This window comes from Mytilus californianus, unplaced genomic scaffold (assembly GCF_021869535.1).
Source record: "Mytilus californianus isolate M0D057914Y unplaced genomic scaffold, xbMytCali1.0.p SCAF_3, whole genome shotgun sequence".
Taxonomy (NCBI): domain Eukaryota; kingdom Metazoa; phylum Mollusca; class Bivalvia; order Mytilida; family Mytilidae; genus Mytilus; species Mytilus californianus.
The window spans coordinates 113,413,246-113,428,956 of NW_026262679.1; the positions used below are offsets into that span (position 1 = coordinate 113,413,246).

At 32.1% G+C, this 15,711-nt stretch overlaps 1 long non-coding RNA gene across 1 annotated transcript in view; it reads right to left on the minus strand.

Annotated features, from left to right (window-relative positions):
* The window catches only part of LOC127735869 (uncharacterized), a 49,795-nt gene that overhangs the window by 15,419 nt on the left and 18,665 nt on the right, over positions 1–15,711 (minus strand). The window contains exon 3 of the long non-coding RNA XR_007998629.1: positions 2,414–2,579. This is a non-coding gene — a long non-coding RNA (uncharacterized LOC127735869). The remainder of the gene's footprint in view (positions 1–2,413; positions 2,580–15,711) is intronic.

Consider the following 15,711-nt stretch of genomic DNA (forward strand, 5'->3'; position numbering starts at 1 on the left):
AAGAGTTTAAAGATTTTTTGTCAGCTTTTTCCCGTTTTATCCATTTCAAACAGTAAGTATGGAGTGAGTCGTGGATGATATTACGACACTCATTCCAATTAATAATTGACGGGGAACGATATTTAGGTCCTTTACTGAGGAATGATTTTAACTCTCGGTCTTGAACGATGTTAAGATCTCCTGTTATAACATGGGAAATGGGTCCATAAATGTATTCGGAATTACTGCAATTACATGAAGTAGGTGTATTTTCACTGATATTAACATCTTTACACAATTGGCTATAATTAAACACAAATTTCCGGGTAGATTTCTTGTAAATATAACAAATAATAGGGAGCTCAGTATTATCAAAATATCCCGGAATTTGTTCTTTAACAGAATGGTCGTTAAAAATACCGGCAATATTTACAAAATCAAAACCTTTATTGACATACTTTATTTTAATAAACTGTTTTTTATGATCATCAGGGCGATCAATTTTGGGAAACAGTTTAGAATAACAATACGCCATTATAATTTGAACGATTTCATACTTAGGACTGCTATATAAAATTGTGTTGCAATCCTCTAAAATTTTATTTAACTTATTAACCGGTAATGAACAGAGCTTTGTTAACAGATAATGTCTGCCGTTGTTTTTTGAAATAGAAATTAGGTCAGAAATATTGGTATGATTGGTCCGAAATTTTCTTTGATTGCGATTTTTTCTACGACCATGAGAACGGTTTTTACGAACAGTTTTAGAAACTATATCCAAAATGTTAACAGAATCGGTTCTTGATATATTACCAATTCCCATGATATTATCATTAAGACCGAGAGGGTAGACTGTCTGTAATTTTTTAATCCAATTTAATTCAATTGTTTTCCGCGATCGTACAAACTTTAATTTTTTAATCCAATTTAATTCTATAATATATGGTTTTTTAATCCAATTTAATTCTATAATATATGGTTTCTCTATAAATTTGCATGAATTAAGGAAGATAAGTGCCAACTTCCGGTTAAGAAAATGTCACGTCCGGTCTCAAATGATAGCTGTATTTACACTGATTCCAAAAATATATGGTTTATATATACTTTTTCATGTTAAAAGGGAGATGATTGGCTACTTCCGGTTTAGAAAATGTCACTTCCGGTCTCATATGATAGCTTTATTCACACTGATTACAAAAATATATAGTTTGTTTATACTTATGCCTGTACTAAGGGAGAAAATTTGCTACTTCCGGTTATAGAATGTCGATTCCGGTCTCAAATGATAGGTTTATGTATGCCCATTTAAAAAGTATTTTGAATCCAGGTACTTTTCCATAAAATAAGTGCATAATTACTACTTCCGGTTCACTCAAGGTCACTTCCGGTTCACATTTTTCAAGGTCACATGTCACCCAACATTTTGTTAAAGACCTTATGGCTTTATCATGTTCCAATCTAAAGTAATAATCAATTTACCTTAAGATAAAACATTGCAGGAACAATAACTCCTATCAGATGCCATTTGATTGTTTCAGACATTTTGAATTACTTCTTTCATATATTACTTTAAAGGTGTCAGAAAAAATGCAAAAACAAGCAAAAGTCAAAATTGAGAACATGACCTTGACCTTTGACTTTGACCTTATTTTCTAAGTTAGAACCCAAGGACCTCAAATAAAAAGACTTATACGGCTTACGGTTTATGGGTAACAAAATCATAACGACAATTTTATTTGGTAAAGGTAAATAACTCCTATAAGATTTTACCGATTCGCTTCGATCCAAATCAGCCAAAAATTCCTGAGGATGTAACGAACAAATAAGAAAAAGAATTTTATTGTTTTTTTTTGGTTCTAACAAGAAAAATAGTGTTTGGGGAGATAACTCTTACAATAAAAAAGTCTTCGGCTTAATAAGATGAGTTTTAAAAACGCAATAACTGTTCGATATAATATCCAAAATATCTAAGCGACATCTTGCGAAACAGCTTTATACCGCAAGAAAAGGGTTTGGCGGAAGAAGAAAAAAATGATAATAATTAGAACAAATACAATAGGTCTTTCCACAGAAAAGTGGAAAGACCTAATAATCACAACACAACCAATAGTCTTTCCACAGAAAAGTGGAAAGACCTAACAAATCTAGTATGTAGAATAAAGTGAGAAATTCACCCAAAAAAATCAGTCAGATCAGCAACAGAGGTCTTAATGCAAAAACAAATACCCATACAAAATATCTATGATGAGTTTGTTTCTGTACACCATAACTTAATTTGATATAAGCCTGAAAAGTGTACGATAACGCGAAAATTATAGAAAGAAAAAAAAAAGGAAAACACAAATATCAATAAATATTTCTGATAACAGATAACCTTACATTATAATGATGTAAAATAGAATCTTATATATATATATCCACAAAAAATACCTACGTTAGTGATGCCCATAACCCTTGTTTAAATTCTTGTATTAAATCAGCTTTTTCTTGCGAATTTATTGACAAGAGATGCGCCTCGTCTTTAGCACAGATCGTAGCAGCATCATTCCAAGAAACTTTCTTCTCATACAGAGTGTACTCGATCAAATCACTGTATAAATCTGTAATAAAGATGAATAATCAAATCACTGATCATTGGAGAAATAAAAAGGTGTACTTGATCAAATTATTGCAAACATGACATGAAACAACTGATCAGATGATAACACAAGGTCAGTACAAAATACAAAGTGTATTTGATAAAAGAAAAAATTAATATCCTGGAATAAAATAAATGATAGTAATCCGTTATATTTATTTTTATTATATGTTGTGTTATAACTTTATTTGATTATTATCCAGTCTGACGTTTGGCTAGATGTGACCAAAAGAGAAAAATATTCCCTCTAAATCGTAATATTTTGTACATGTACATGTATGAAGTACCCGTATTAACAGTATTAACTAGTACCTTAATTTCACACTATACTATTGAACCGTGGGAAACTATTATTACATTTGTAAAAAAAAGCATGATATTAACTACATTATGGTAAAGAATCAAAATCATCTATCGTATTTAATTTAGACCTTCGTCTACCTAAAATATCTTAAAGGATCTGAATATTTATAGAATATGAAATAACAAATAAAAAGAACATGCCATTTATCAAATACCGGTCATTAGATATAAGAAGATGTGGTATGAATGCCAATGAGACAACTCTCCATCCAAGTCACAATTAGTAAAAGTAAACCATTATAAGCCAAAATACGGCCTTCAACACGGAGCCTTGGCTCACACAGAACAACAAGCTATAAAGGGCCCTAAAAATGACTAGTGTAAAACCATTCAAACAGGAAAACCAACGGTCTAATCTATATAAAAAACGAGAAACGACAAACACTTATGAACCACATTAACAAACGACAACCACTGAACATCAGGTTCCTTATCATGTTTTAATTAAAATTAAATATACCGGAATAACTGCAGGCTAAAAACTTTTTTTTTCAAAGCCTATACCTTAATCTTACTTTTTTGCCCGGTCGTAGCTATTTCCTACGGTGCAGTTTTTCATAAAATGGAAAGAAAAAGGCATGTAGATGTTTTCATTCAAAATGCAACTGGGCAAACTATCTACTTTTATTTCTTTTTCATCGTCTTCAAACTTTTGATTTGGCATTTTAGGAAAGTTTAAGTGCTAGTTCATATGATAAAACTATCCTTCTATTTAGCCTTATTTTTTTTCGTTTTCACTCAGTTTTAAGAATATGCACCCTGTTTTTTTCCACTAGTGATTACAACATTTGTAAATTTACATTACATCGATATCTTCCAATTTTTTTGTGTTAAAAAGTAATAAAACTTCATTTAGTAAAGTTTCGAGACCACTCCAGCTAATAAATTCACGTTTTTCGACTTATTTTTGATAGACATTATAATGCAGTGAATTTCCGGACTGATTTCTTTTACTGATACGAAGTATATTTATTTTTTGATTGACGAACCGCTTTAGGACTGCATCATACCATTGTTTGTGTTTGTGTAAATTAAATATGTTAGGATTGATATTTTTGTATCATAGGTTTATTGAACAATGTTTTTTTTTAAAAGTTTTTGACTGATATATTTTGGTCTAAAAGGTATTTTATCGTGTTTTTTCTAAAGTTAAAAATAGAATTTTTTTTTTAACAGTAAATGTCAAATTGGAGCACATAAGTGTTATTCCCGGAATATGTAGTAGTCCACTAATGCTGACATCTTCGCAAGCTAACAGAAGCCGTGCTTCAAAAAACAGGGATTTTTCAAAAACTGTGTGTCTAACTGCAAAAGGAACCCTTTATAATGCTGTAAATGCAAGAAAAGAGGATGTATTTCACCAACTCCATGAAGCTAGTATAGTTCTCCTGATGATGTTCATATACATATAGGTATGATTGTCACAAATCTTGTAACAAATCATACACTAGCATGGTGATTTTACACAAAAGTTTACACAGCGTGACATTTTAGATGATCATACAGATAGATACTTTCCATGCTGATGATCAACCATGTTGTTCCTAGTCTGTTCTGACCAGATCAATGTCCTCGCCTTTTGACTTGACCGCTATAATTTTCTACAAGCACAGGTCGTAGAAACACGACACACATCTACGATATACTGAAACAGAAGAAGGACTCCAAAACATAATATAGATATCGGACAAAAAAGACATTTAAAAGTAGTATCACTCCTTTTTCACAAGAATTTAAAACAAAGGCCCTTTACTACAAGACTTGCATGGTGTTACGGACAGAAATCACCTTTAAATTGTAGCCAACAAAAGACACAAATCAATAATAAAATTTAACAAGATTTATTATACACAAGTTTACAAGAAGTATTACACAAATAGAAATGTCAACTTAACTATCAAATTATATGTCCGATCTTTTGTCTTTTCTTTATCCTGAATTCTTCTCTTCACTGTTGCGGGAATCCAAACAGAATATTATGTCCAATAAGTCACAAGTCACAATTTAGTATGATGTAGTTAACGTAAATAAAAGTGTCAATCCAACTGAGAGAACTTCTGAGAATACCAGTTTATTAATGTCTCTTCGGTAATTTCGGTATCTGTATATATAGTTGTCACGGAAACTTCTAGAACACTGTAGATATAAAACTTCTAGAACAATGTAGACGTTTAGATTACGCATCTTTTATTATGATCATTCTTAAATCGTTATGTAAGTAAAATAGAAAGTTCTTATCATTCCGTCAGTATCTATGATTGTTCCAGTGATTTCTAAACTTCACAGCTATAAATTATATACATGTAATTAGGCCACACAAAACAAATTAGGCCAACTAAATAAACATGATAGTTACAATATCATAACACCTCCCCCTTAAAAAAAGTTTGAGTGTAACAAGAACTTTTCATGAACAATATATACAAAAATACATAGTATGTATACAGTGTTTTAATAATATCCTAATAAATCATCTGCTATTACATTATCTTTATCTTTAATATGTTTTACAATAGCATCATATTCCTGTAACAATAAACTCCACCTAGTCAACCTCTGGTTCTTGTTTCTCATTTTATGTATGAAGGTGAGAGGATTATGATCAATATAAACAAGAATAGGATGCAAAGTGGGATTTAAATAAACATCAAATTGTCGAAGTGCAGACAGCAGTGCAAAACACTCTTTTTCAATAGTTGAATAATATTTCTAATTTCTTGGAAAAATATGAATTACGTTTCTCAACATTATCATCTTTTTCTTGATATAAAACACCTCCAACTCCTACATCACTTGCGTCAACAGCATGTTTGAATTGTTTTTCAAAGTCTGGAGTGATCAGAACTGGACTATTAATTAAAAGTGATTTGCTTTTTTCAAAAGCATTTTGACAATTATCACTCCAGATGAATTTAGAATCTTTCCGTAAAAGATGAGTCAATGGTTAAACAACAGTAGCAAAATTTGAACATAATTTCCTGTAAAATCCAATCATGCCTAGATATCTCATAAGTAGTTTTTTTATTTGTAGGAGGAGGAAATTTGGTAATTGCATCCACTTTAGCCATAATAGGTTTCACTTGACCTTGGCCAACTGTATGCTCTAAAAAATCAACAGTGGCCTGATAAAATTCACCTTCACCAAGATTAACAGTCAAATTTGGTTGTGACAATCTATCAAAAGTATCATATAAATGTGTTAAATGCTCTTCCCAGCTATCACTACATACAATAAGATCACCAATATAAGCATGACAACAGTCTAAATCTTTTATAACATTAATGATCATTCTTTGAAATGTAGCTGGAGCATTATAATGAAATAAACCGTCTGGTGTGACAAAAGCTGATATTTCACGAGCTCTCTGTGTCAAAGGTACCTACAAGTAACCCTTCAATAAATCAATTTGCTCACAAATTTTGCTTGTCCAATGTTATCAATACATTCGTCCATCCTTGGAATCAGAGAGGAATCAGATTTTGAAACTGAATTCACTTTTCTGAAATCAGTCACGAAACGAATGGTTTTATCTGGTTTGGGCACAAGGAGAGCTCCATCCACTGTTACTCGGCTCAATAATATCATTGTCAAGCATATATCTTTTGTCTAATCAATTCAAGTTTTAGTGGATTGAGCCGGTTATGATGCTGCTTAATTGGAGAAGCATCACCTACATCAACATCATGATAAACAGCAGTGGTTTTGTTTGGCACATGTGGAAAAACGTTTTTTTTAAAGAAAATACCAAAGTTTTCAATTTTTCTCTGCGATCGAAATTCAGATGTGCAAGTTTTGAGTCTAAATTTAGCAAAATTTCTGAATTTTTCAATCTTACTGTTTGTTCCATAGTTTTAGAATTAAAAGGTGTTCCATTATATATGGTTTGTTATGATTGTTCTTTTATTCAACCATGGCAAAACTGGCAACTGTTTTATTCTCACCTTCATTAGTACGCTCAAAATATGGTTTTAACATATTAATATGACACTCTCTATTTTGTTTGCGCCGACCTGGTGTTTTTACAATATAATTCAAATCATTGATTTTACTCTCTATTGTATAAGGACCACAATATTTAGCCTGTAAAGGATGTCCAGGGACTGGCAAAAATACAAGCACCTTATACAGATACATAGATAAATAAAATCGTATAATAAAAAAGCAAAATGAGGATGTTAAATTAGATGTATGCCTTTTTGTGCTTCTTTGTTACATTTGTTTGTTTTTATGGTGATTAAGATGATAACACAATGTTGACTGATGTACCCCTGTTTTTGACATTTTTTCCTATTGTGTTTGTTTGATTTGTTCACGCATCGTTGTCAATATATTGGAGTTTGATGCAACTGTCATACAAGTGAGAGGTTTAGCTAGATATAAAACCAGGTTCAATCCACCATTTTCTACATAAGAAAATGCCTGTACTAAGTCTGGAATATGACAGTTGTGATCCATTCGTTTGATGTGTTTGTGCTTTTGATTTTGTCATTTGATAAAGGGACTTCCCTTTTTGAAAATTACTCGGAGTTCAGTATTTTTGTGATTTTACTTATCACCAGGTTCAAAAACTCTATCCCTGACATCTTTATCATACCATATTTTCATCTTATTCTGACTAGGTTTTAAGTTTTTCTGAGCAGTTTTACAAGCAGTATACATATTCTTAAAATCTAGATACATAGCCTAGAAGATTCAAGTCAGTGTGTTCAGTAAGCCAATTTTCCTTAACAAATTTCAAAGGTCCCCTTTCAGTTTGACCAAAGACAAACTCAAAGGGACTAAAACCAAGGGATTCTTGAACAGCCTCTCGGATATCAAAAAGTAGAAAGTGAACACCATCAACCCAGTCCCTGTCAAATTGAAGACAAAAAGTTTTAATCATGTTCTTCAATGTTTGATGAAAACGTTCTAAGGCATCTTGAGATTCTGAATGATAAGCACTTGACCTATACTGAGCAATCCCTAACTGGCAAACGACTTACTGAAATAGACTACGGAAGTCCTACTATCGTGAAGAATTTGATAAGAGCTTTGACAATAGTTAGTTTCTTGATATTCCTTAAAGGAATAGCTTCAGGAAAGCGAGTTGATGTACACATGATCGTCAATAAATACGCATTTCCAGTCTTGGTCTTTGGTAAAGGTCCAATAAACTCATCATAGATACCAGGATTGAAATTTTGTATTTGCGCCAGAGGCGCGTTTCGTCTACAAAAGACTCATCAGTGACGCTCGAATAAAAAAAAGTAGAAAAAGGCCTAATAAAGTTCGAAGTTGAAGAGCATTGAGGACCAAAAATTCCTAAAAGTTTTGCTAAATACAGCTAAGGTAATCTATTCCTGAGGTAGTAAAGCCTTGGTATTTCAAAAATTTTAAGTTTTGTAAACAGTTAATTTATAATCATGACCATATCAATGATAATTTATGTCAACACAGAAGTGCTGACTACTGGGCTGGTGATACCCTCGGGGAGTAAAAACTCCACCAGCAGTAGCATCGACCCAATGGTTGTAAACGCAGTCAATAAGTACTCTGCTTAAAGGTTCCTCAAAGGCTGGAATTCGCAGAAGTTATGCTGGTGGTATTTTCTTGTTCGGCTTACCAACAACCTGGCATATATGGCATGATTTGCTGTATTCTGTGACATCATTTCTAAGTCTGGGCCAGTAGAAATGCAACAAGGTCTCAAGGCAAGTCTTCCTTATACCTTAGTGTCCGCCCAAGGTGGTGTCATGTGCAAGACCAATAATTTCTTGCCTGTAGACTTTAGGCACCACCACTTGGTAATACTAGTACCACTCTCCATTCCTCCTCTGGGATAGCATCAGGGGGCCTCCACTTCCTCATTAAAATGCCGTCTTGATGGTAATTGCGTTCGACCACTTTGTCTGTTTCTCCTGTGGTTGAGCCCTCTTGCGGAGCTAAAGAACATCTGGGTCTTTGTTTCTTCTATTTCTTCTGTCTAATGAATGACTGTTCACCTATGACCATGGCATAATTATTTTTTTGTTAGTACTAGGTGGTTTTACTATGGCCTTCTCTGAGCTACCAAGACCTTCAATTCCGGCAAGAAAAGTGTCAGAAAGGTCAATGTAATTAAACTGGTCATCTTGCAAATCCTCATTTTATTGTTTTCTAGCCATCGCCTTAGTAACAACACAAGCTGGATACAGGTCAGCATCATCTTCCGGTGATTTAACATCCACAACCGGTTCACTGGTAACAATTGGTTCAGCAACCATTTCCTAGCAATAATGAAACACCCTCAACAGGGAGATTAGGACGAATAAAAATGAAAACACTACTTGAACTCTTTTAATAACATTAATTGTCTTATTTTATCATAATTGTGATCTATTTTCTATGACGTTAGCCATTTATCAAATAGATCTTCTTTTTCCCTAGCAAATTCAACGTAGGTTTGTGAATCAAACTTTTTATAAGACCTAAATTTCTGTCTATACACTTCTGGCACTAGCTCATAAGCTTTCAAAACTTCCTGCTTTACCGTGTCATGATCAAGACTTTTTTCTGATGAAAGTGCTGAGTAAATCTCAGCGGCCTTGCCCTCAAAAACACTTTGTAGCATTGTAGTCCTATAAGACATTGGACATTTAAAATTTTGAGCAATTTTCTCAAACTGTGGAAAGAATTTATCAACTGTTTTTTTTTCACAAAACCTGGAAACCACACGTATACTTTTTTCATCTGAGCGTCACTGGTTAGTCTTGTGTGGACGAGCTCGAGACGCACGTCTGGCGTATTAAATTCTATACCTAGTACCTTTTGTTAGCTATTATTCGTGTGTTTCTTTGTCCTATTCATTTGTATTGTAGTCATGTCATGTCATGTACTGTTGTCATTTTAATGTTATATTTAACATTGCCATAAAAGCGGGAGGTTTGGCATGCCACAAAACCAGGTTCAACCCACCATTTTTTTTCTTAAAATGTCCTGTACCAAGTCAGGAAAATGGCCATTGTTATATTATAGTTCGTTTCTGTGTGTGTTACATTTTAATGTTGTGTTTTTGTTGTGTCGTTGTTCTCCTCTTATATTTGATGCGTTTCCCTCAGTTTTAGTTTGTAACCCGGATTTATTTTTATCTCTATCGATTTATGAGTTTCGAACAGCGGTATACTACTGTTGCCTTTATTTTGCTGCATCAAAATATTCTGATGTTGACACTACATTAATGTAGCTTTCTACTTTGTTAACTATTTCAATTTTCATTTTCTCCATCTCTCACCTTTCTCTCATTTTAAGTTCTGCCTGTTTTAATTTGAATTCATCTTCTTTTTCTTTCATCTTCTCCATCTATAACCTTTCCTTCATTTCAAGTTCTGCCTGTCTTTCTTTTTTTTCTTTTTCCAATTGTTTTATTTTTATTTCATATCTAATTGTTTTTCCAATTGTTTTTTTAAACTCCTGTTCTAATTAAAACTGTTTTAATTTGATAGCATCAACTTTTTCGACCTTGAGTTCAAGAGCCTCTTCACCAAAAATTTCTGCGTCAACTAAATTGTCTAATACCAAATTTTTTATAATTCGCTTTCTCATAGATACTCAAAAATCTATTTTCAAATATTTAGCAAGCAACACTAGTTCCTCTTTCTTTAAGCTATCAAACCCTTCCAGGTCTGACGTTTTCAAAAATTTCAAATGCCATATTGTTGGCTAATTCTAATTCAATAAAAATACTGAATTTTTTTTCTCTGATATGAACGTTATCCCGGACGAGCCCCCAATTTCTGTTACGGGCCAGAAATCACCTTTAAATTGTAGCCAACAAAAGAGACAAATCGATAATAATATTTAACAAGATTTGTTGTACACAAGTTTACAAGAAGTATTACACAAATAGGAATGTCAACTTAACTATCAAAATATATGTCCGATCTTTTGTCTTTTCTTTATCCGGAATTCTTCTCCTCACTGTTGCGGGAATCCAAACATAATATTATGTCCGATAAGTCACAAGTCACAATTTAGTATGATGTAGTTAACGTAAATAAAAGTGTCAATCCAATTGAGAGAACTTCTGAGAATACCAGTTTATTGATGTCTCTTCTGTAATTTCGGAAACTTCTAGAACAATGTTAACGTTTAAATTACGCATCTTTTATCATGATCATTCTTGAATCGTTATGTTAGTAAAATAGAAAGTTCTAATCATTCCGTCAGTATCTATGATTGTTCCAGTGATTTCTAAACTTCACATTTATAAATTATTTTGTAAAGAACTATGAATATTATGTAAACATATTATACATGTTATACATAAGGCCACACAAAACAAATTAGGCCAACTAAATAAACATGATAGTTACAATATCATAACAATGGTTTTTTTCTTATCATTCTGGTAAAAAAGAAATTAAACTACGAGTTGAATGTTTAACAAGAAGGATTCTTATAACCTACACTACAAACCATTGAAAGTCTGAAATGGCCTATATTTGTACTCGACTGTACTGATTTTTACTCGACCAGTCTGAATTGGTCTGAAATTTACTTGATTATACTCGACTGTAGTCTGAACCATACTTAACAGTCTGAACTTGTACTCGACCACACTCGACCAGTACTTAACCATTTTATTTGCGTCTGAGCCATGCTCGACCTAGTCTGAACCATACTCGACCTAGTCTGAACCATACTCGACCTAGTCTGAACCATACTTGACCAAGTCTTAACCAACCTAGACATATTTTTTGTATCTATCTATTGTATTTCATCAATTTAGGACCTGTTTTAACAGCTATTTCCCCTGGCTAGAAATTTGAACAACAATTTGAAATTTAAAATGTATTCAATATGGCATTGAAACCAAAACTTTATAATAAACATAAGATAAATTCAACACCATATTCATCAACACTTACATATATATATATATCACCTTTAAAATAAAAATAAAACAAGCTGATCCAATAATCTCAAAACTAAATTTTGACTAATATTTTCAATGTTATTCAAAATTTTTTGAATGTTTCAGATATATTTTATGGTTAATGGACAATTTTCACCATTTACTTAAGCCTTGTATAGATTTATGGTGTCAGTTGAGTTTAATTAATAATGCAGTGAACATTTTTTTTTATTAAAATATATTTAGAATATTATATAAAGCAACTTAATAAATTTAAAAGACCTATGTTTTGTAAAACCAAGAATTTAATATAATCATGATAATAGAACTTCCGTAGCAATCCTTGATAACCATTTAAAAAAGGAAATGTGTTCCAAAGTTGCAGAAAAAATTTATTTCAATTAAATTTAAATAACTTTTGTCAAAATTAAAGACATGGCATACAAGAAGAACTTTAATAAAAATTTTAATTACCTCAGTACATGTGTGTTTTACAGGTAAAAAGAAAGCCCTATTTTTCTTAAACTCGTGTATTCAAAAGGCCTTGCGATTTCAGTTTTACAGGATGTTTCAATTTTTACTGAATGTTAATTAGAAATTAATTCTCTCTAACCAGGTGTGATCTTTTTAATGAGTTTGCCCCAAGCAGGAGGTATTACTTTATACTTTACCACTATTCAGAATTTTTTTTGTTATTTATTTCTTTAACTTTTTTTATCCCTTTTTGATATATATTATATATAATATATCCCAAATTATAATAAGAATAGATATATTTCTAATATAAGGTTAAACAATTTCAGTGATTTTTTGGCTGATGTTAACTCATTATATAACTATTGTATGTAACCATAAAACCTATGTAGTTTTTCTTTAGGAATTTAGGAAAATTAAGTTTAAAAAAAAAAAAAAAAACACATGCCAACCAAGAAGCACCTTAATAAGGTTTTATTACTCCCAGTAAAGGTGTGGTTTTTAGGAAAAAGAATCTTTTTTTTTAACAAAACTCTAAAACTTAAAATTGATATAATTAAATTATTATATAAGATAATTTGATTTAACTATCTCTATTTGAAAAATCTGAGAATCATGTAACTTAAAGGATGTAAAAATATGTTTTTATATATATCTTTATTTTATTGTGGCTGTTATCATGTCAGAAAAAAAGAAATTAATTTTAACAGCTAAAATTAAAAAAAAGTAGAGGTTATTTGGTCAAGTATGGTTCAGACTGGTCGAGTATTGTTCAGACCTTTGGTCGAGTATGGTTTAGACTGAAAAAATAGGTCAAGTACAGGTCGAGAATGGGTAAAGACTGTTTCAGACTGGTCGAGTAATAGTTCAGACTATTTTCAATGGCAAAGATAAGGGTCAAGTACAAATCAGTACGGTCGGGTATAGTTAAGACTGGGGTCGAGTAATGTCGAGTAAAATTCAGACCAATTCAGACTGGTCGAGTAAAAATCAGTACAGTCGAGTACAGATATAGGCCATTTCAGACTTTTACTGGTTTGTAGTGCTATTAGGTGACATCTATGAAGACTTGCCTCTTCACAAAAGCCTATTTCATGTCTTTTCTTTTAGAAAAAGACAGCTGCTTTCTACTTCACGAACTGAAAACAACGTTCGTTTCAGCCAAACATACACTGTAGGTTAGAAAAACATTATGAACAATCAATCATCATACGGAAAAAGAAACGGCATGATGAATCAAATATAGTAGTTCAATCTAAATGAATGAAGCCATTCAAGCAGCTAACCATTTAAAATCTGGATAAATATTGTCAGAAATTGAAACTGATATTGCGACAATAAATTGAATGAAGACCAAACATTACATGCAGCCACTTCAACAGTTCCTAGTTAAACACAGTCCTTATATTTATCAATTGGGACTTACCCAACACCATCTGAAATATCTATTCAATATTCCTCACAAAACACTCCTAGCTTAAGTTTTTGTTGTGGATAATTGATTCTTAAGCTTACAATGTTGAGGGTAATGCCTCTGAAGCTTCTGCCGACAAGATGTAAAAAGCTTGTCAATAGCAGCTGTATAGTTTTTTTAAGCAGCTAACTTTTTTTATCCCATTTCATCTTGAGTTGGCATTACAACTACACCATTAGTTTGAATAAAAATATGATTGACAATCAAACTTTCCATGGCTTTTGTGAATCATACTCGGAAGTATGAAGATATAGCACTAACGTAGAATATTTGGAAATAGGCAGAATCCAAAGATGTCATATAAAGAAACAAAAGAGAGGTGAAGGATACCAAAGGGACATTCAAATTCATAAGTCGAAAGTTAACTGACAACGCCAAGGTTTGTTCAGCAAATTGCAGAGCGAACGTTTAATCAGCAATTGTATACTGTTATCCAACAGCAAACGTTTTATACTCCAAATTTAATAGGATATGAGGATTTCATGGGCTTTCATCTTTTATATAGCAGCAGTTGGTAAGTTATAAACTTCAGCTAGGCTATATGACTTATGTTTTGGCTCTGGAATTTATGCTCGAAATACAGTAAATTGCTTTTTTGTTGCGTTTTTTTGTTTGTGTTTAATCGTGACGTTCCACAATTAACACTGCCTTATGAGTCTCTCATGTATCCTTTATTTAAAGCATTTTTCATTTGATTCAGAGACATAAACTGTTTAAAAAGTATTGCACCAAACGTATGGAAGACGTTCATTGACTGCCATAGCTCAATGTTTGTCTCATTCAAAAGCACTGTAGGCATTGAAGATCTCTTTACTGCTTTAAAAGACAACAAACACATTGGTTTGAAGAATCGAGAACACAAACCGATTATCTTCAAGAGACCTTTGTCATCAGATATCCTTCAAGACATTATTTCAAAATGCAAGGGTAAAGAGCTTGAAATAAAAGTAGAGTATGCTACACACAGAATTTAGCTTGTACAAGTATTTCATCATGTGGAGTGTCTGTGGGATGTAGGTATCATCTTACTCAACAAGCAATTTCTGACGAAAACGACGATGAAAACGATGTCTGATCAAAATATTTAAAGTCAGAAATATTGGAAAAATCATTTCTTATAGATATATTACAGTAGAACTAATGGAGGGTGGATACAGATTTTACTATGCGGAATGTTTATACCTATAGATTAACAATGAGAAGCCCGGAGTTCTGAAAATGTTGTGCACTTTGCATGTAAAAGGACCCTTGCAGCAACTTTTTCTGAGGGGTCCATAGTAGGCTGTTGATGTAATTATTCCTACCCATACACTCGCATTAGTCATAACAAAAATATACGCTAACCTATCGGTTCTTCATTTAAACTATTTTATTCAGTTACCTAGTGAAATATTTGCCGCTGGCTACATGTATGTAAATAAACAGAATCAAAATTGTATTCGATTCTTTTATAGGGAACTGCTTAAAAATCAGAAATAAACCGTTAAATGTACATGTTATGTAAAGAATATCAATTGACAGACATTTCCTGCTTCGTCGTTTGCTTTTATTTGTTGCCCACCTAAATTTCCCTAAAAAGTTGAGATTTGGTGATTACAAAGTTTTCAAGTTGACTCGAAAATGAATAACTATTGTTTATTCTTTCGTTAAAGAAGTAATGTCTTGCATATTTCACAATGCAGATATTATTTTCTTACTTTTTCTAACCTCATGTGAAAATTTTTAACACTAATGAAAATCCCTACTATCGAACTTTTGCCTCAAATTAAAAAAAGAAAAAATAAAAAAAAAAAATGCACCATTTTTTGAGATTCTACAACCAGACAATAATTAAAGTTTAAACATTTCTCCACTCGAAAAATTATAATTTAGCCTCCAGGTAGGGTGTTCCATTAAAATTGAAAATGTGT